Source organism: Panthera onca, chromosome D3 (assembly GCF_046562875.1).
Source record: "Panthera onca isolate mPanOnc1 chromosome D3, mPanOnc1 haplotype 2, whole genome shotgun sequence".
Classification (NCBI taxonomy): Eukaryota; Metazoa; Chordata; class Mammalia; order Carnivora; family Felidae; genus Panthera; species Panthera onca.
In genome coordinates, this window is record NC_138350.1 from 68,996,445 (window position 1) to 69,016,540 (window position 20,096).

The window sequence follows — 20,096 nt, forward strand, 5'->3', positions numbered from 1 at the left end:
GCCAGAGGCTGTTTATGTAAATACCTGTCAAGACCAGCACCCCCCGCCCCCCTGCCAAGAATGGAATGGCATATCTATTGGAGCTTGAATGGAGAGAAGAGAGGAGAAAAATGAGGTGGTGTGGATCAAAGAAAATGCAAATGAAGAGCCTGCAAGCCACGGTCTGCACATCCGCTCTGAGCCTCTAGTCCTCTGACTGCCGCCCCTCAGCCTGGCTTGCTCTCGGGGAAGCAGAGGCAGGGTCTCTGCAGAGAATGGCCAGGGCCTACAGTATGTTTTATCTCCGGCCTCTTGCTCCCTCTTCTGGACACTTTTCCCAACAGCCAGTTTTATTTTTGCTTTTTCTCTCATTTTCTATATTCCACAATTCCCTGATCTTTGGCAGTCACAACTGGAAAGACCTCAAAGAGATTGATGTCCATCCTTCTCATTTTATAAGTGAGAAAACAGACGCCCAGAGAGGAGGCGGGACCCTCCCGGAGCCATACAGCTGGTTGGCTGCCAAGAGGCCTGTCACTTCTGGCAAGAACTTGGAAGTTGAGACTCACGAGCCCTGCCTGAGTAGCAGAGAATTTCACTCACAATCTCTCCCCACCTGCCTTGCTCAGGAAGCAGACCCTTCAGTCCATATCGCCCATTAATAAATCAAATTTGAACCATCAAACAGAGGTCTGGCGGGGCGGGGGGGGGGGGGGGGGGTGGGTGGGGTGCGGTCAAGTTTCTACCTGATTCCAAATGAGAATCAGGTAGTCTGAGGATGGATTTCGGGGCTTCTGTTAATTACACAATCTTGGAAGTTAATAAAGCCTGCTTGGAAAATGCCATTTCCAAATCCTACTCATTCTTTAAGGCCGTGATTCTCCATCTTGGGGACACACCCGAATGACCTGGGAATCGCTTCACAAAGGCTGACCCCTGTATCTCAGAAGCTCCAATTTACTTCTTCTGGTGTGTGTTCTTTAAACACTCCCCAGGTAATTCTAGAGCGGAGCCAAGGTCAAGAACCTCTGCGTTAGAGCTACCCTATGACCCATCTTCTCTAGGAAGCCTTCTGGCACTACATGGATGTGTTTCTACTCTATTTGGTGCCAGAGATGGGCAATATCTATAATATACTTTGAAATACTTCAGTAGACACAATCAGTTTGAGCTTGAATTCTAGGGGTAGCCTGGTATTATTCTGTTATCAGGAAATTCCTGCTATCAGAAATTTACATTCCAGGCTGGCCAGGTGGCATATCAGAAAAGGCCACATTCCATAATTTGGGGATTGGCCAGAGACACTCCCCACCCTTGCTAAAACAAGCCACAGCAAGAATCCTGAGTGTTCTGGAACCTGCATCATTAGGGAGGGTAGCCAAACCTGGATCCTAATTGCGTCCTGTGTGCAGCCAATGGTTTTAGGAGGATTTCTGACTGTGTAACGCTGACTAGAAGGCATAAAATCCTTCCTCTGAAATGTTGAAATGCATGCAGGTAAACCTCCCGGGCCCCTGCCTTACAGGTATGGTCAGAGCTGTTAAAAGGTCAGAGCCCTGAGATTTCATCAAGCTTACAAAGCCAGTTGTAGGATTTCTCTACCTACTTTGCCAATGAAGGCTTGTTTAGTAAATGTCCGTACATATAGCAGAATTTGAACAGAAATGGCCTTTATAACCTGTAGCCACCACCTCAAGGTTGGACAACTGTTATCTACCAAAAAGAAGCTGATTGCGATGGATGACCAGATAAACCTGGATCATTTTCTAACTTTGAGCCTTGTATATATATTTCTGATTCTTCTTTAGAAATATTGTGGGGAAATAGGTTCTCCTTACATAAATCGTTTAGAAAAAAGCTTAAGGGGGAAAGCCACCACCACGGGGTCCAAGCGCCCGAGGTTAGCTAGCTCGATATTGTAATGGGATCACGAGTAACTTGTTATATCACCTGCAGGAAATTACTTTCCATCTGGCGTCAATGTACCTTGATCACCAACTCCACTTGCCCCCCAGACCCTTCGCTTCTTACACACACAAATTAACGATTACTGTCTGATTATTTTCTTCACGTTCACCACGTGGGTAAGAGCTTGTTTTCTTCAATTCATACCCCGTGGGTAAGATCTTGTTTTCTTCACATTCACCACGTGGGTAAGATCTTGTTTTCTTCACATTCACCACGTGGGTAAGATCTTGTGAGCTCAATAAATAAGGAGACGAAAGGCCTGTTTGGGGCTCTTGTCCCGACATTAGTGTCTCTTGTATTCAATTCCACGTTCCCTCTCTTGCAGGACAAGAGAGAACTCCAGACTCATAGCCTGTGACAAAATATTAGTGTAAATGTTATTTATTAAACACCCGCTATGTTTGAGGCACCCTACGAGAGACTAGATGTTTAGACACAAATAAAATGTGTTTGGGGGGCTCAAATATCCAGCTGCCTTCCTGACTTTTCCACACATATGTCTCAGGATATCTCCAACTTAACCTGTGCAGAACAAAAATCTTGATTTTTTATCTGCCACACACGTTCTTCCCTCAAATCTTCCTCATAAGGATGTAGGACTTCACCATCTACCATCAAGACAAAACCCCAAAGTCCTCTTGGTTCTTCCCTTCCTCTCAGCTCTCAGTTCTAATCTATCAGCAAGACTTCACAGCTCAATCTCCAAAGCACGCCCCAAACCTGCCACCTCGTTCCATCTCTCCTGCCACCACACCCTTAACCAGGCCCCAGCCATTTCCTGCTGGACTCTTCAAAAGCCACCAGATTGGTCTCCTCATTTTCATCTATGCTTTTGACCTCCTCTCTTCCTGTTCCTCTCCTTCCTCCCATCCTTCCTTTCTCTTTTTGAGACAAAAAGAGTAAAATTTGCTTAATGAAAGCTAAAATAGATGTTGCAAGCAGTTCACCTTATTTAAAGGAGAGCATCTCAGGCCTTTACCTGGACCTCCTTTTCCCTCTTTATTATTTTTATTCAGATAAAATTGGCATACGACATTATATTGGTTTCAGGGGTGTATGCCGTAATCTGAAATTTGCATAAACCACAAAGTGATCATGGTTACTATTCATCACGTTTAACTGACTGAGCCACCCAAATGCCCCTTTGTGGAGTTTTTAAAGGCAATTTTCTTCCCCAGGACATTGAAGGAGTGGGAAAAGATTGAAAAATCATTAGGTAAGTGTATTAACACTCACAACATTATTTTAAGTTTGAATACTTAATTTATACTTGGATTAGGGATTCCCCCAAGACCACCTTCAGGTTTGGTGATTGCCTAGAAGGACTCACAGGACTCAGCAAAGCTGTTACGTTCATGGTTTTGGTTCATTACAATGAAAAGATACAAACTAGAAATCAGCAAAGAAAAAAGGTGCACAGGGTGGTGTCCAGGAGAGAGCAGGCACAAGCTTCCAGTTGTCCCTACCAGTGGACTAATAGGGACAGCACCTACGTCTCCCAGCAAGGATGTGTGACAACATGTACAAAGTATCGCCAAGCAGGGAAGCTCACCCAAGCCTCCAGGGTTATTACTGGGGGTCAGTCACCTAGGCATGGAGTGCCCACTGACTAACTGTAACTACCCAGTCTCCAAACCTTCCACCCCCAAGGTGAAACTGACACAGCATGGTCAGGCCCCAGGTGAATAAAAACGGGCATTCATCACAAACCACATGGATAGTATGAACTCCCTGGGACGGCCCTAGGCCCCAGCTATACAAAGACACTCCCAGGCAGAATTCCAAAGACCCACAGGTTATCTCCCAAGAGGTGATCAAGAACCAATTTTCTTTGGAATGTGAAAGGTTTGAACACCCCAAGTCTTTAACCCTTTACGATACGATCCGCCAAACAGAATGTATTATCATTTTACGTAATTGCTTTAATGAAGCAAACACTATCATAAGTAATATTTTCAAAATCTATTTCTGGACAAAGTTAACCATTAAAGAAACACATCAAAACATATAAATAGGGACACACATTTTTTTCCATTGGCCTTGGGTTCTTTTTTTTTTTTATTTTTTTAATGTTTATTTTTGAGAGAGAGAGAGAGAGATAGTACAAGCTGGGGAGGGGCAGAGAGAGAGAGGGACTCACAGAATCCAAAGCAGGCTCCAGGCTCTAAGCTGTCAGCACAGAGCCCAACGCAGGGCTCGAACTCATGAACCGTGAGATCATGACCTGAGCCAAAGTGGGACGCTCAACCCACTGAACCACCCAGGCGCCATTTTAATGTTTATTTATGTTTGAGAGAGAGAGAGAGAGAGAGAGAGCATGAACGGAGGAGGGGCAAAGAGAGAGGGAGACACAGAATCCAAAGCAGGCTCCAGGCTCTGAGCTGTCAGCACAGAACCTGACATGGGGCTGGAACTGATGGACCGCGAGATCATGACCTGAGCTGAAGCCGGATGCTCAACCGACTGAGCCACCAAGACACCCCTGGCCTCAGGTTCTAATATGACCCAGCACAACACCTGCCAGATCCTTTCTTTAAATTCTTGATATTTAGGGATGCCTGGGTGGCTCAGTCGGTTAAGCATCTGACTCTTGATTTCGACGCAGGTCATGAGCTCGTAGTCGAGATGGAGGCCCACACTGGGTGAGGAGCCTGCTTAAGATTCTCTCTCTCCCTCTCCCCTCCCTGCTCACACACACACACTCTCTCCCAAAAAATAAAAACTAGGGGCGCCTGGGTGGCTCAGCTGTCAGCTGTGCTGACAGCTCGGAGGCTGGAGCCTGTTTCTGATTCTGTGTCTCCCTCTCTCTCTGCCCCCCCCCCCCACTCATCCAGCCAAAGTCTTTACAGTGGCCTCGGCTCTCCACTCCACTCCCCTGGCATCTTTTGGTCCCTCACATACCTCATGGCCAGTCCCCCGGTAAGCCTTTGCTCTCCTCCCCCTCACCTCCTCAGGGTTTTCTCCAGGAGGCCTTCCCTGCCCACCTCATTTAAGGTTGCGAGTCCTATTATGATTCCGTATTCCCCAGCCCCTCTATTTTCCCCATGCTGCAATCATAGTCTAGCATAGTATACCTTTTCCTCACTGATTTGTGCATTGTTTCCCTCCCCTTGGAGAATGCGAGCTGTTTGATTCTCTAATCCTTAAGGATGTCCTGATCTTTTTTTTTTTTAATTTTTTTTAACATTTATTTATTTTTGAGACAGAGAGAGAGCATGAATAGGGGAGGGTCAGAGAAAGAGGGAGACACAGAATCTGAAACAGGCTCCAGGCTCTGAGCTGTCAGCACAGAGCCCGACGCGGGGCTGGAACTGATGGACCGCGAGATCATGACCTGAGCCGAAGTCGGACGCTTAACCGACTGAGCCACCCAGGTGCCCCAAGGATGTCCTAATCTTAAGCATGATTCTTCCCAGTGGAAGTGAAAGTGGTGGTTTGGGTGACTATTCGCTCTCTGAGGCTGCCATAATAAAGAACCACACTGGGTGGCTTAATACCGTAGAAATGTAATATCTCTGGAGGCTGGAGCCCAAAATCAAGGTGTCAGAAGGGCAGCGCTTCCTCTGGGTCTCTAGGGGACGGCCCTTCTTTGCCTCTTCCAGCTTACGGTGGTGGCTGGGGACCCTTGGGGCCCCTGGGCTTGAAGCTGTGTGACTCTGGTCTCTGCCTTCATTGTCACGTGGCATTCTCCCTGTGCGTCTGTGTCTCTGTGTCCTTTCCTCTTTGTATAAGGACACCAGTCATATTGGATTAAGGGTCCACCCGCTCCATCCAGTATGACCCATCTTATGTAATTACATCTGCAGTGAAACTACTTCCAAATAAGGTCACATTCTGAAGCACTGGCGGTTAGGACTTCAACATATCTTTTTGGGGAGACGTAATTCAACCATCACAGGTGACACCTCAGGAGGTCCTTGTCCAGTGGCAGTTCTGTCCCATTAAAGGAAAAATGTGGGGCTGGAGCTGCTATCGTTTATGCAAAACAAAGTCTTCCTTGTCATCCTCACCCATTTATTCAACATGCTTTTACAGAGCCAGGCATTTACTAGGCACCGGAGACAACAAAGCGACAGGCAAGACCCCTACCCCAGGGAGCAACCCAGGCTGGTGAGGAGAACCAAATGACGACACTGGGGAGTGGTGGGGCCTTGGACTGGCGGGCGCATGGGCACAAGCGAGCGTGCACCTCCTTTCCAGGGCCTTTGACTAGCAGCCACCTGCTGGAGCCCCAGTAATATTTGCATCCTCAGCCTTGACAGCTTAGGAGTGTGGGGAGGCGTATCATTTAGCATTTTATTTTTATGCTTTAGCTAAAAGTTTATGGTCTGCTTCTATTTCAACATGTGTTACTCCATAAATCAGGCTGTAAAATTCTCACAGATATAAGGTGATTTTGACTCAAGCATTTTGCCATTCCTGCTCTAGCTGGTCTTAAAGCTCATTCCACAAGTGGTCAGGGCAGTAACTGTCCAGCCCCTGGCTCCCCACTGCTCGTACCTCTGGTAGCACTCACAGGCAATCTCACCCAGGGCTGCGACCAGTTTTAAGCCCAAAGTCGATGCATGGCCTTGACTTGGTCTTGACACTCCTTTTGCCTTGAACTCCAGTTCCAGTCACTGGGATTCTGTTCTACTCCTTACAACCAAGCCTCTGTCACACTCTGGTTATAGGGCCTGAACCCTCCTCTTGTCCCGGTGTCCTCCTCTCTGTTGGAATCCCCATGTCGTACCCACACTTCCCCAGGAAAAGCCTCAGCTGGCCCACCAGAGTCTCCCCCTGGTCTGTGATGCATCTTTAAGCCCAGGCCCCACGCCTTCGTCCAATTTTTGCAGCACTTCCTCCTGGATGCCCGGACCTGCCTGTATCTTGCTTGCAGATTCCCAATGCTGCGATCTACTCACCTGCCAGGATTCCTCTGACTCACCACACAGACCTTCCCAGACTTCCTGCTACCTCCTGGGGGATCTGTTTGGTTTGGCCGTCAGTGGTCCTTTTTGTGTGTGTATGTGTGTGTGTGTGTTTATTTATTTTTGAGAGAGACAGAGCATGAGTGGGGGAGGGGCAGAGAGAGAGGGAGACAGAATCCAAAGGAGGCTCCAGGCTCCAAGCTGTCAGCACAGAGCCCAACGCGGGGCTCGAACCCACGAACCGTGAGATCATGACCTGAGCCGGAGTCGGATGCGGAACCAACTGAGCCACTCAGGCGCCCCTCAGTGGTTCTTAATTAGCCTCCCACAGCACACTGAGGCAGTCGTCAACGGTCACCAGTGGATCGCTAAATTCTGATACAATGTAGCATGTATTTTTGTTGTGAATGGAGAAGACACATACTCTGATGAACAGGATGCCCTTTGCTTTGAGAGGCAAGAAATGGGGTAACACGTTTGTGTCACATCTTCCGCTGACAGTGTAGATGGTGCAGTCGAGCACTCTGTCCACACGCACATCAGCCCAGTGTGCCAGCTGGGGGCTTTACACACCCCCACGCGACACTGGGCCGCCCCAGGAATGGTGTGTGGTAGTCACCTCAGACTTGCCTGGCTTTGTTCCTTTCAATCCTTCCGGATGTATCAACAAAATTGCTGATATTTTCTGAAGCGTGACTTGAAGCATACACCAAAAAGTTGAAGAAACACGACAGGGGCCAGGTTCTTCCTCACGGAGCCGACGTAGAGCTGTCCGCCAGCCCCTTCTTTTCTGAAGTTAATCAGTAGCACAGATGAGGAGATGGCTGCCTGCTTGGCAATTATGATCTAACATCAAAATGCACGTTCCCTTTGACCCAGAAATTCCACTTTAGGAGTTCACGTTCCTGATGGGCTCATGAGTTTATTCACGCTGGCATGATTTGAAATAACAAAAGCCGGAAAGCCACCTGAAAGTCCATCCCCAGGAGTCTCGTGGTGGCACAAGGCCCTTAAGCAGGTTTGTCCTTGAAGATGTTGGTCCAAACCTGGGTCATAGCAGTCTCGGAGATTAGATTTCCCGAACATTCTCTGGTGAGGGTAGGGTATTGCACACACCAAGAGCAGGCGAGCTGGAGCCAGGAAAGAGAGATAGGACAGGCGTCTGGGTGGTTCAGTTGGTTAAGTGTCTGACTGCAGCTCAGGTCCTGATCTCACGGTTTGTGAGTTTGAGTCCCGTGTAGGGGTCTCTTCTGTCAGCGCACAGCCCGCTTTGGATCCTCGGTCTCCCTCTCTCTCTGCCCCTCCCCCCATCTCAAAAATAAATAAACATTAAAAAACAGAAAAGAGAGGAGTACAGGTGCCGGGGGCCGGGGTGGAGAGGATGGGCAGCTGTGTGTCTTTGTGGGAGAGAAAGGCATGAGAGATGGGAAGGTAGTAGAAGGGAGCCCCGCCCACTGGGTGCTGGGCTCGGAGGAGAGGCGCACATCATGAGGTGGGGACTGGGGGTCTAGAAGCGGACACAGGAACTGCCAGAGATAGAACTTGATTTTTGTATTTTTTACCATTGTAACCTGGGCGGCTTGGATGACTCCTCTCGCAAGAAATGTGATTTCTCTGCTAAGTAATGGAAGAGTCTCCCCTCTTCTTGATGGTGCAGACACCTATATTTAGCACACATTGTTGGGAAAGCACATTCAACCTGAGTGATTACCTCCCTTGCCTTTTCACTGCACATAAATTTCTCTGGTTCTTGGCCCCAGACTTGGAATTTGATTTGCAGCATTTACGATGAAATGATTTGTTGTTTTGTGTTATTGTCCTAAATCCTTGTCTGGGTCTATTTTCCCTGCCCCAGTTTCCCACAAATCACTCTGACCTGCCTCCAGCTTCTCTTCCCCCCATCAGGTGCCGGTCATGGCTGCTTCCCTGGGCTGCAGCAAGACTGCCATCAGTCCTTTTGGAGAAAGAGCTAGAGAGGCCACAGCTGGTTCCTGAGAGACCTCGGAAGGCGGGGGCCTGCAGAAACAGAGCAATGGGCCTCAGTTTCCAATGCAGGGAGAGGTAAGTGCCTATATGCACAACAGGGCTTTGGAATGTCACCATGATTAGTGGCACACACACACACACACACACACACACACACACACACACACACCCTGGGCCAGCCAACCACAGGCAGACCACTCTAGGGAGGCACTGGTACTTCCCCTAGCCTTGCCCACACTTCAGCTGTATACCTTGAGAGCTGAGAACTGAATCCATCATCCCAGGACTTCTGAATGACTCAGGACCACAAAGCATTTGTTCAAAGCCTACCAAGGGCAAGGTGTTCACTTGGAGTACATACCTACATTTTCATGTGAGGATTCCCAACAAAATGGGGTTTTTGGGGTTTTTGTTTTGGCTTTTGCTTTTTGTTTGAATTACTTATTCTCTTCAAGTGAGTTAAGGCACTATAAGTCATGTAGTTCAAAGTTCTGCAACCTAAAAAAAAAAAAAAAACCTTCAGAAGTTTAGAAGTCGTATGCTTCACAGTATATGTTAGAAAGATCACTGGATTTGGAGCCAGGTAACTCAAGTTCAAATCCCGACCTTCCCAGCTGTCTGAACTGAGTCCCTTAATCTTAGGAGACTAAGTCATTCTGGTCCTGGATTTCTTCATCTGGAAATTTTGTGTAATAATCCCTGCCTACAAGAGAATGGGTAAATAAATTCTGGTAGATTCATATGGCGAAATACTACCCAGCAAAAACAGAGAACAAACCACTGACATATGCAGCAACATGGACAAATCATGGACATTATGTTGAGTGAATGAAACCAGACACAGAAGACTACTTTCTTCATGAGGTTCCATTTGTATACATTCAAGATCAGGCGAAACTAACAGATGGTGCTACAAGTCAGAACAGTGGTCATCTCTGAGGGGGCGCTGAATGGGAAGGGACACAGTGCTGGAAATGTTCTAAGCATGCTCTGGTGGGGTTATACAGGAGCAAACATGAAAACATTCACCACACTGTGCACTTCCCACGTTTTGCTGTCCGGATGCTGTACCTCTTACGAAAAGAGAAAAATCCCTGCCCAGTGTCCATGGCTGTGGTGAGGACCATGTAAAACTAGACACACTTCTAAAACACCAAATACATATGAATTGTTATTGTTAAGTAATAATAATGCAGATGACAGATGTTACAGCTTCGAGAAAGAAAGCCATACTGTTCTAAATCAGCACTAACATGACTAGGAGTAGAAACTGAGCACCTCTGGGCTGTTACGTAATTTCACTGGAAGGATATGATACGTATCATGGCCTATGAAATTTCTGACGTTGAATGATAGTATGTGGCGTTTGTTGAGTGCTGACCTTGTATATCATTTCATTTAATTTCCTAACAGTCATGGCAGGGATGTCCCCACTGCCCTCAATTGTCTGACCTCTCACCTGACCTTGGATGTCAGTAGAGTATCCAGGTCCCGAGTCTGAAAGCTACAAAGGCCCAGCAGGCACCCTGTTTCCCATCACCCAATGGTTCACCTTTTTCTTCTTGCAGTGAGTGGTCCAAATGATTATGTCTAATAGTGTTAACCGTATACTCAAAACTGCACCCTTAGTGAGAAGGGAGGTAGGGTGGTCTGCTCATGAAGCATGCCCGAGGTGGGGTACGCAGTTACTGAAATTCTGTAGGCAATTTCTGTTGAGATCAGGTGGAGTTTAGGAAATTTTTCCTTTTTCTTTTTCAGAAAATGGACAGATTCCCCAACCGAGTCGAGTCCACGTCTGACTATGACCTGCCCCCTACAGACTCCCCTCCAAATATCCTCTTCCTTCTCAAGGCCATCTACAGTCCACATGACCTGTAAGTCCAGCTCTAGTGCCACCTTTTCCCAAAAATCTTCCTTGAGAGCCTCAGCCATAATAAACCTCTCCCTTTTCCAGAAACGCAGAGTAGCAATGGTGCGACTCCAAAGTATAACTTGGATGATACCACCCTCCTCCCAGTCACCAAAAGCTCCTCCTCCAAGTACTCCCAAGAAACACAAAATCTAAACAAAAAGTGCGTGCTGCTATTCAAATGCCCCTTCAAGACATGATCTCTATGCCTGTCTTCCAACCTGGTTCTCCCTTCAGCCAAGCCGCATGGAAATTCTGGAGTCTTTAAAAGAAGGCTGAGCAGTAAGTTTGTTCTACACACTTGATTGTATTTGACACAGCACTATCATATGTTGCCTTGTATTTTTCCAACTTATTTCTTTTCCAAGGTCTTGATCTTTGACAAGGCTAAACTCCTCAAGGGAAGAAACTGTATCAGTCTTCTACCGTTGTCTCCATAGGGTCTCGCAGGGGGCTTGACATAGCCAAGAGAGCACTAATTACTAAAGACTTTGACTTTTCTGCTGAAAACATACTATACTTTGTACATTCAGCAAATTAACTGTATCGTATTATTTATAGTAGTATTGCCGATAGTCATAAAGAATAATCTTTGGTGCTCTTATAATTGCATTTTTTATTGATTTCTCCAGTTGTTAAAGGCAATTTATAAAAAACCAATTGGACTTTAAGCTGTACCACTGCTATTTTCCAAGGTAATACTCCACTTTTTCATTATATCTTTAAAAACTGTACTCAGCACATTTTGTAGGCTGATGAAATAAACTTCTCATCTGTAGCATGTATATCAATAAACACGTTTTCATTCCAATCACACATCTCCCTAGTGTAGGATTAAGTTATTTCTCATTCTGTTCAAAAAGCAATTGAAGTTTATTTACGTACCAGATAATTAGCGGTGGTCTTCCTCGGGTTGACAGCTGCGGGGTTGGTTTTAACCCCTTAGGTGCCACAGGGCTATAGTCCTTTATCTGAAATCACTGGGGCCAGATATGTTTTGAAACTCTAAATTTTTTGGATTTTAGACAGGTAGTAGAATGCCTCAGCCATAGATTTTATAATACTCTCAGCAAGAGCTGGGGCAGTAATCAAAAACATTAGTAGTTCTGTAGTAAAACCTAGTGAGATCATTTCAGGTACTTTCACACTTGTTCAGGTCAGGTTTTGCTGCTAAATGAGTTTTAGCATCCGACTTTCTGGTTTCCAAGCTTTTTGGATGGTGCAGCTGTAGATGAGCGTTGGTGGGCTGGTCTTCCTTCTGCTGTGTCCACGGAGGAGGCCACCGGGTTTGTGAGAGGTTCTGGGCACCACCAACACCGCGCTTCACTCATTCATTCGGACATCACAATTAAATTCAGCAAACGTTTGTGGAGGAGTCTCTATGTGCCAGGCCCTGTCCTAGGCACTGTGGGAGATTTTTAAGGGGAAGAAGATAGGGTTCTGCGTTAGTCTGCCTGGGCAGCCATATCCAAGTACCGGTGTGTGTGGCTTAACCAACAGACATTTATTTTTTCACGGCTCTGGAGACTGGAAGTCCAAGATCAAGGTGCCGACAGGCTGCTCGTTTCTGGGGGAGGCCCCCTTTCCAGCTTGAAGATCATCACCTCTTCACTGCTCTTCATGTGCTTTTTCTCCATGCACGCAGACAGGAAGCAATTGTTGGTGTCCCCCCCCCCCCCCCCCTTATAAAGACACCAGCCTTGTCTGATGAGGGCCCCATGCTTAGGACCTCATAAAACCTAATTACCTCATGAAGGCCCTATCTCTAAATAGTCACACTGGGGGTTAGGGCTTTAGCATATGAATTTGAGGGGGACACAGGTCGGTCCTTAGCAGGCCCTTTCCCTCAGAGAGCTCCAAATCTAGTGGTAGACGCGGGCCAGATCACAGCTAAACTGCCATGTGTGATGAAAAGGAAAGAGAAACAAAGAGCTGGGGCTGAGCAGGGAGCCTGGCACCTTCAGTGAGTTGGGTGGGTGGTGGGTGGGAGGGGGCGCTATGGAATAGACGGCATCTGAGCTGGGCTCTCAGCCAAGAGCAGGCTGTGATCCCACAGTGGGGGGATGCCTTTACTGAGTAAAGGCATAGCATGGGGAAAAGGGTGTGTGTCTGTTTAGGGATGGGTGATGGCTGCATTCTTGGTGCTCAGAGTTAGAGGAAAGAACCCAAGGTGCCTTCTGTGTATTGGCCCCTGGGTTGTTTGTTTCTTCACTGAAGGCAGAAACCTGTTAGTTCAAAAGCCTTCCCGTGCCATACTCACAGCCAATTATCTTAAAAATAGACCAGGGGTACCTGTGTGGCTCAGTCGGTTAAGCTTCTGCCTTTGCCTCAAGTCATGATCTCACAGTTCGTGAGTTTGAGTCCCACATCAAGGCTCTGTGTATCCCTGGACCCTGCTTTGGATTCTGTGTCTCCCTCTCTCTCTCTGCCCCTCCCCACCTCACGCTCTGTCTCTGTCTCTCTCTCAAAAGACACCCCACCCAACTGCTGTTACTAAGATAGGGCCTTGCAGTAGTCAAGCCCCATGTTGCCAGAGTCCCTTTGGAGTTCTCTGACCCAGAGACTTCCCACTGTGCTGGCCAACATCACCTGGACATGTGAGCCCCACCCCGATCCCCCTTACCCCCGGGATTTCCCTTGTCCTCTATTCCTTCTCCCTACTGTCTGGGTCTCTTGCTGTGAGGGAATAGTCTCTCCAGCAACCCTGTCCAAGCACCTTGCCCCCCTCCCCACCCCACACCGAAGCTTGTGTTTGCTATTGCCCCCTCGTGGTTGTGGTTGTATCTTCTTTCCTTCTCTAACCCCAAATTCACCAATGCCTGCAGAGAGGCAGAGGGGAGCCTGCCATCAAAGGGAGGACCCTTCCTCAGTGACCAGAAGACCACGAAGGGGCAAAATGCCTTTCATTTCAACCCCGCACTGTCCACATCAATCTGGATAACCTGTTTTTGGCTCCAGGTAGCCACTCACCTGAAAGCCCTAGAGTTGGGCTCTGCATCTAGAGGCACAGGAAAAGCAGACGTGTACCATGGTCACCAGCCTTGGGCGTCTGATCAAGATGTGAGTCTCTGAAAATTCTAGCTCCCCCACTGGGGAGAGAGAGTGCAAACATGTCACATTGCCTTCAGGAGCCCCTTACCTGCTCTATGCCAAAGTCTGTGGCTACTGCAAGACATTTCCTGTCCAGATCTGGGAGCCATAGAATGGCCAAGTCTTGCTCCTTCAGATGACATCTCCCTGCCCAGCTGCCTGCCTGCTTCAGGTCTTGCGTGGCCTCTTCGTTGTCAGGGTTCTCTGCCTCCTGACTCAGCTCTGACTTGCTGCTGGCCATTGTAGGTGTTCTTTGGGGCTTGTCTCTCTCGGCCTGGCCTTATCCCATTTCAGTCCTGTGAGGCCCTCTTAGGTCTGGATGCTAAAGAATCAGAAAGAAGACTCCATGGTCATCCTTTCACCCTGGCCACTGATGCTTCCTTTCTCTCCCCAAAACAAATGAGGAAATATTTTCTGAGGACTTGCTCTGGACAAAGTCTTGTGCTGAAAGCTTAGGATCATCTGAGACGTCTAAGACTTGGCACCTGCTTCGAGCATCTGTCTAGTTAGAACACACACACACACACACACACACACACACGGAAAATATGTACACACACAAAAAGTATAGTTCTAGCTGTGTGCTGCAGGCCAGATCAGAAGTCTTCGTAACTTCTCTGGCCTTGAGGTGCCCTGTATCACTGCTTCCCTCAGCCCCCCGGATTCTAGCGATGGTTCTGTCTGAGGCACCAGGGGACGCCTCAGGCACATACCGCACATGACTCTGGGTTCTCACCCAGGGCCTTCCCACAGCCCCCAGAGCCTCCCAACTACTACAGGGGCACCCCTCAACAAAAGAGGGCAGGAGTGGGGTGGTAAGTGCCTGGCATCCACCTTGGACAGTACATACCTGTGAGGCTTTCTCCACAGATCCTCAGAAGGCTCCCAAGTGGCATGAGACCCAGTCGCCTGCAGTAGTAACCTCCCTCTAGCACATTCTTGTACTGGTTCCTCCTTGCTACTCTGCCCATCCCGAACTTCTGCTTCTGGGACAACCTACCAAACAACCTAAGTGCAGCCAAGTCCTCATAGCGTGAGACACTCTGTCATCTATAAAGTGAAGGGTTTGGACTAGACACTCCTTCAGGTCTCTCCCAGGCCTAGAGGCACCTTAGTTTTTAGGCAAGAAAAGTGCATCCCAGACAGTTTCACCCAAAGTCACACAGCAGATTAATGGCCCACGGGGCAAGAACCTAACAGGAAACTGTCTCGTTATGTCAGCTTTCCCAGAACCTTATCTATAAAGCCACTTCAAATAAAAGTCCCACATCACAATGCTTGGAAGCACTAAGTTAATAACACTCAGCCTCTATCCAAAACACACGTCTTAGAACTTTATAGAAATGAGTTTATACTTGGAGGCAATTTTTGGCTCCTAGAGCCCTCATCCAGCCAACAGCTTCTCAGGAGGCATAAACTGAATCACATCTTTTTCTTTTGATCTTTTCCTGTTATCTCAGGGACTTCCCTATATAGGAAGCTATTCTTTTTATTAAATGAAATTTTCATCTATATTCTGAGAGACTGTTTGCCCAGTTTATATAAGGTAATCAAAATATGAGAAGGATGCTTTGTAGAAAGAAAAATATTCATGCCTTGTGTAATTTGTGGAATGCGTATACATAAGTGTACTTGATGGATTTGCACCAAGAAGCTGTTAGCAAACATAAAGGTGTGGATAGAGGCCGAAAAGTGCTGGAAATGGAGTGAAATAGCCTCATGCTATATATTGCCTAGACAGCCACGCTTGAAGGGCATACGGTTGATTGACTGCTTTGATACATTGGATTTTGGTAACAAATCATGATGTTATATGAAAAAAGTGCTGAACCAAGAGATAGGAGATTGGGGGGGGGGGGTCTGCTTTATCATTTGCAAAATAAACTAAAATATTTGTGATAGATGTTTATGTTCTAAAAGCCTATAATTCATTGATTTTGACCTGTTTGTGGGGAGGCAGTGAATCAAAGAAACTAAACGCATAGACTCTGTATCCAGACAGAATTCAAATGCCAGTACCACCACCTACTAACTGGGGTGTTTCCCAATACCAATGACCAATTCTGTGATTCTCTAAGACACCAAAGTTCGACAATTCAAATCAGTTCAGACACTATCTGCAGTTAGTGCAGACCCCATAGATTAAAAGCTCAGTCCCACAGGACTGCCTTTGCCCCATTTCCAAGGCCAGTCACAAGTCTTGGGCCACCTATGCTTCTGACTAACTGGCTATAAATTGGGAATTCCTATGACCCTCTGTTCTCAGTTTCAATAATTGGCTAGAACAGCTCACAGAACTCAGGAACACTCTTTATATTTGCTGATTCGTTATAAAGGATTTAACTCAGGAACAGCCAAACAGAGTAGCCAGGTAGAGCTAACTATGGGGAAGGCAGAGGGTCCATGCCTTCTCTGGGTGTGCCACCCTCCCCACCTGTGTTCCCCAACTGGAGCTTTCCGAACACCAAACATTGCTATTCAAAGGTTTACACACAGCTCAATCTGTAGCCTCTCCCCTTTCTAGCTTCTTATTGTTTATAATAAGCAGGTAGGGCCTGCCAAGGACAAGACAATTATGCCCACTTTTTCACAATTGTGACTGGAATGTGGGCACTCAACTGTGGACTGCATTAAATGAAGTATAATGTGCCGATTATAGGAAGTGATGGTCCCACTGTATTGGTCTCTGCAGACCTCATCTGGACCGATTTTATCTAGTTCTGAAAATCCTGTTTTAATATAAATCTGGAAAAATGTCCAGTGACCACTAGAGGGCAAGCTGATGATGAAGGGTCTGCAGTGCATAAACCAATGAGAGATGTTTACCTGGAGAATGGCAAGAGACAGGATAGTAGTCTCCAAATATTAGATCCAGTTTGTAAAGATCCAGAAAGCAGCACTATCACCAATGGTAGCTATTTCAGGAAGGTTGGTTGTTTTTAAACTCTTAATGGAAGCCCAGCACACATATAGAAAACTGCACGAATCTTAAATGTACAGCTTGAAGAATTTGCTCAAGGTGAACCCACTGAGTAACCACCACCCAAAAATCAAGAAACAGAACAGTAATAATACCCAGAAGTCCCTCTCCAGGCACTCTCCCCAAAAGGGTAATCACCTGATTTATAATACCAAAACTTAGTTTTACCTGCTTCTGAGTTTTTCATAAGTGGAACATCATAACACATATCTGACCTATTTTATTCATCATTATGTCTGTGAGGCTAATCAATGCTCTTGCATGCAGCAAAGTTCATTCATTTTCATTGTGTATAGTTTTCCATTCTACTCTGGATGGGCATTTGGGCTACTTCTAATTTGAGCTATTATGAATAGTGCTGCTATGAACAATCTTTTTTTTATGTTTTTTTGGGGGGAGAGAGAGCAGGGGAGGGGCAGAGAGAGAAAGAGAGAAAATCTCAAGAAAGCTCTGTGCTGTCAGTGCAGAGCCCGATGCAGGGCTTGATACCATTAACCACAAGACCGTAACTTGAGCCAAGATCAAGAGTCAGACACTCAGCCGACTGAGCCACCCAGGCGCCCCTAAAATTTATATATATTTTTTAATGTTTATTTTTGAGAAAGAGAGAGAGTGTGAGTGGGAGAAGGGGCAGAGAGAGAGGGAGACACAGAATCCAAAGTAGGCTCCAGGCTCTGAGCTGTCAGCACAAGAGCCCAATGCAGGGCTCTATTCCATGAACCATGAGATCATGACCTGAGCCGAAGTCGTACACTTAACCGACTGAGCCACCCAAGCGCCCCCTTAAAATTTATATTCTTAACATCAGTGTATGAGAGTTCCATTGCTTGATATTCTCTCCAATACTTGTTTGCTTGTCTTTCTCATTTTACCCATTTCGCTGAGTGTGTAGACTCATGGTGGTTTTAATTTTACTTCCATGGTGAGTAATAACATTGAGCACCTCCCTGTTTATTACCCATTTTCTTATTCTCTTTGTGAAGTGTCAGTACAAGTCTTTTGTCCATTTTTTTCTACTGAGTTATCTTTTTCTTATTGTAGCAGCTGTTTATATATTCTGGAAATGAGTCCTTTGTTGGATATGTGTTTTGCAAACACCTCCTTGAGGAGATAGATTTCAGTCTGATATAAAGAACCTCCCTATTTTTTTAATTAAAAAAATTTTTTAATGTTTATTTTTTGAGAGAGAGAGAGAGACAGAGGGTGAGCGGGGAAGGCGCAGAGAGAGAGAGGGAGACACAGAATCCGAAGCAGGCTCCAGGCTCCGAGCTGTCAGCCCAGAGTCCAATGCGGGGCTCCAACTCACAAGCTGTGAGATCATGACCCAAACCGAAGTCAGACGCTTAACTGACTGAGCCACCCAGACACCCCTGAACCTCCCTATTAATGGAAGAGTGCAAAAAGAGCAAGGTGGACACAAATGAGAGACCGAGGAGAGAACCCTCGCGTGGGGGGATGAATCTGATACTAATACCCACATGTCTGTAACACTCTATCGTTAATCAAATTACATACACATTCTAGACTTCATTTAAACCTTTATACAACCTGGCTAGATAGCGCTGATGTCTGCTCATTTTTTTAATTCCTGTTTTATTTTTAAGGCTGGCTTCCTAGGGGTGGCCCTGGGTCACTATAGCTTACTACTCAGTGAGTGATTAAACTTGTAAGGTTTGCACCTTTTGCTGATAGATCTGTGTAAAGGTTAGGGAACTCATTTAAAGTATAGGCCATTTGCAAATCTGCCCCAACTTTTACCTTCTGTATGTTCAAGACCTTACATTTGGCCAAGGATCCATAGACTACTAGGACCTACTCAGGTCTTTCATGAGCAAGCATATAGCTTTATGCCTATACAGCCTTCCAGACTACCAAGAATATATGGAAGCCCATTCAAACATCAAAGTCCATTATGGCTGTCATGTTCCCCAAATCTTCCTCTAAATTTCTGGCTGGTCTGTCTGTTGCTTGTCCCAATCAGTATCACAACCTCAGGTTAGCTGTGATGTTGGCCTTCCCTGACTGCCACTATAATCACTATTCTTTTGGGGCTCCTGGGTGGCTCAGCCCGTTGGGCATCCAAGTCCCGATTTCAGCTCAGGTCATGATCCCAGGGTCATGGGATTGAGCCCCACAATCAGGATCTACACTGACAGCATGGAGCCTACTTAAGATTCTCTCTCTCTCTCTCTCTCTCTCTCTCTCTCTCTCTCTCTCTCTCTCCCTCTGCCTCTCTCCTCCACTCACATTCTAAAAATATTTTTTTAAAAAATCACTATTATTTTGACAATGCCCCAAGCATGGATTTTTTTTTCCAAATTCTGCTCCTAATCAAGTCAGCGTCATCTGGCAGTGAGGCTGCAGGTCCTCATACCATGCCCTGCCTTGGTAGAACCATTGCCCCACGTAGCTGAGGGAGATATGGCAGCAGCTCCAGGCTAAAATGCCATAGATTCTCACCATTCTTACCAAGGTTTGGTAGATTTTCTTGAATAAATGCCTCAATCTGTTGCATGCCTTTGGTCAATTTCCAGGCCTGAAATGGCTCTTTTTGACAATGGTGTCCATTTTATCATTGCATTTTGGGAGAGGATTTCCAGAGCCCCTTACTCGACCATTCCAAAAATCCCTTCCCTTCTCTTTTAAGGAGACTCGCTAGAAGATCCTATAACACTTTGTCACACAGGGTAGCCATGGTTCAGGGTGGAAGGAGACTATACAAGGGCGGAAATACAGGGAGAGGATCATCAGGGGCCATCTTGGAGGCTGGCTACCATATGCTATCACCACCTCTTACCTGGGTTATTATGATCCCTCCTTAACTGAGTCTGTTCTTGTCTGTTTTGCCTAAAGTCTGTTCTCAACACAGCAGCCAGCAACCCTCTTACATCCTATGTTACTCTTCTGCTCAAAACCCTATGACAGCTTTTCACAGCCAAGTAAAAGCCAGTCTTTACTATGGCTCCAAGGCCTTACATCATCTGGCCCCTTCTTTCTGATTAATCTTCAACCACTTACCACTCTCTCCTCACTCACTCCACTCTATGTCTCAAATGCACTAAGCAGATTTCTGCCCTGGGGCCCTTGCATTGGCTCTTTCCTCTGCCTGGGATGTTTTCCCTCAGATAACCATATGGGTGGTTCATTCAAGTATCAGCTGCTCAAACTGATCTTTGAGCACTCTTGCCATTTCCTGCTTTATAACACTTATCACATCGCCTGGTTTCTTCCACCAGGAAGTAAGCTCCACAAAAGCAAGGGGTTTGTTCTGATC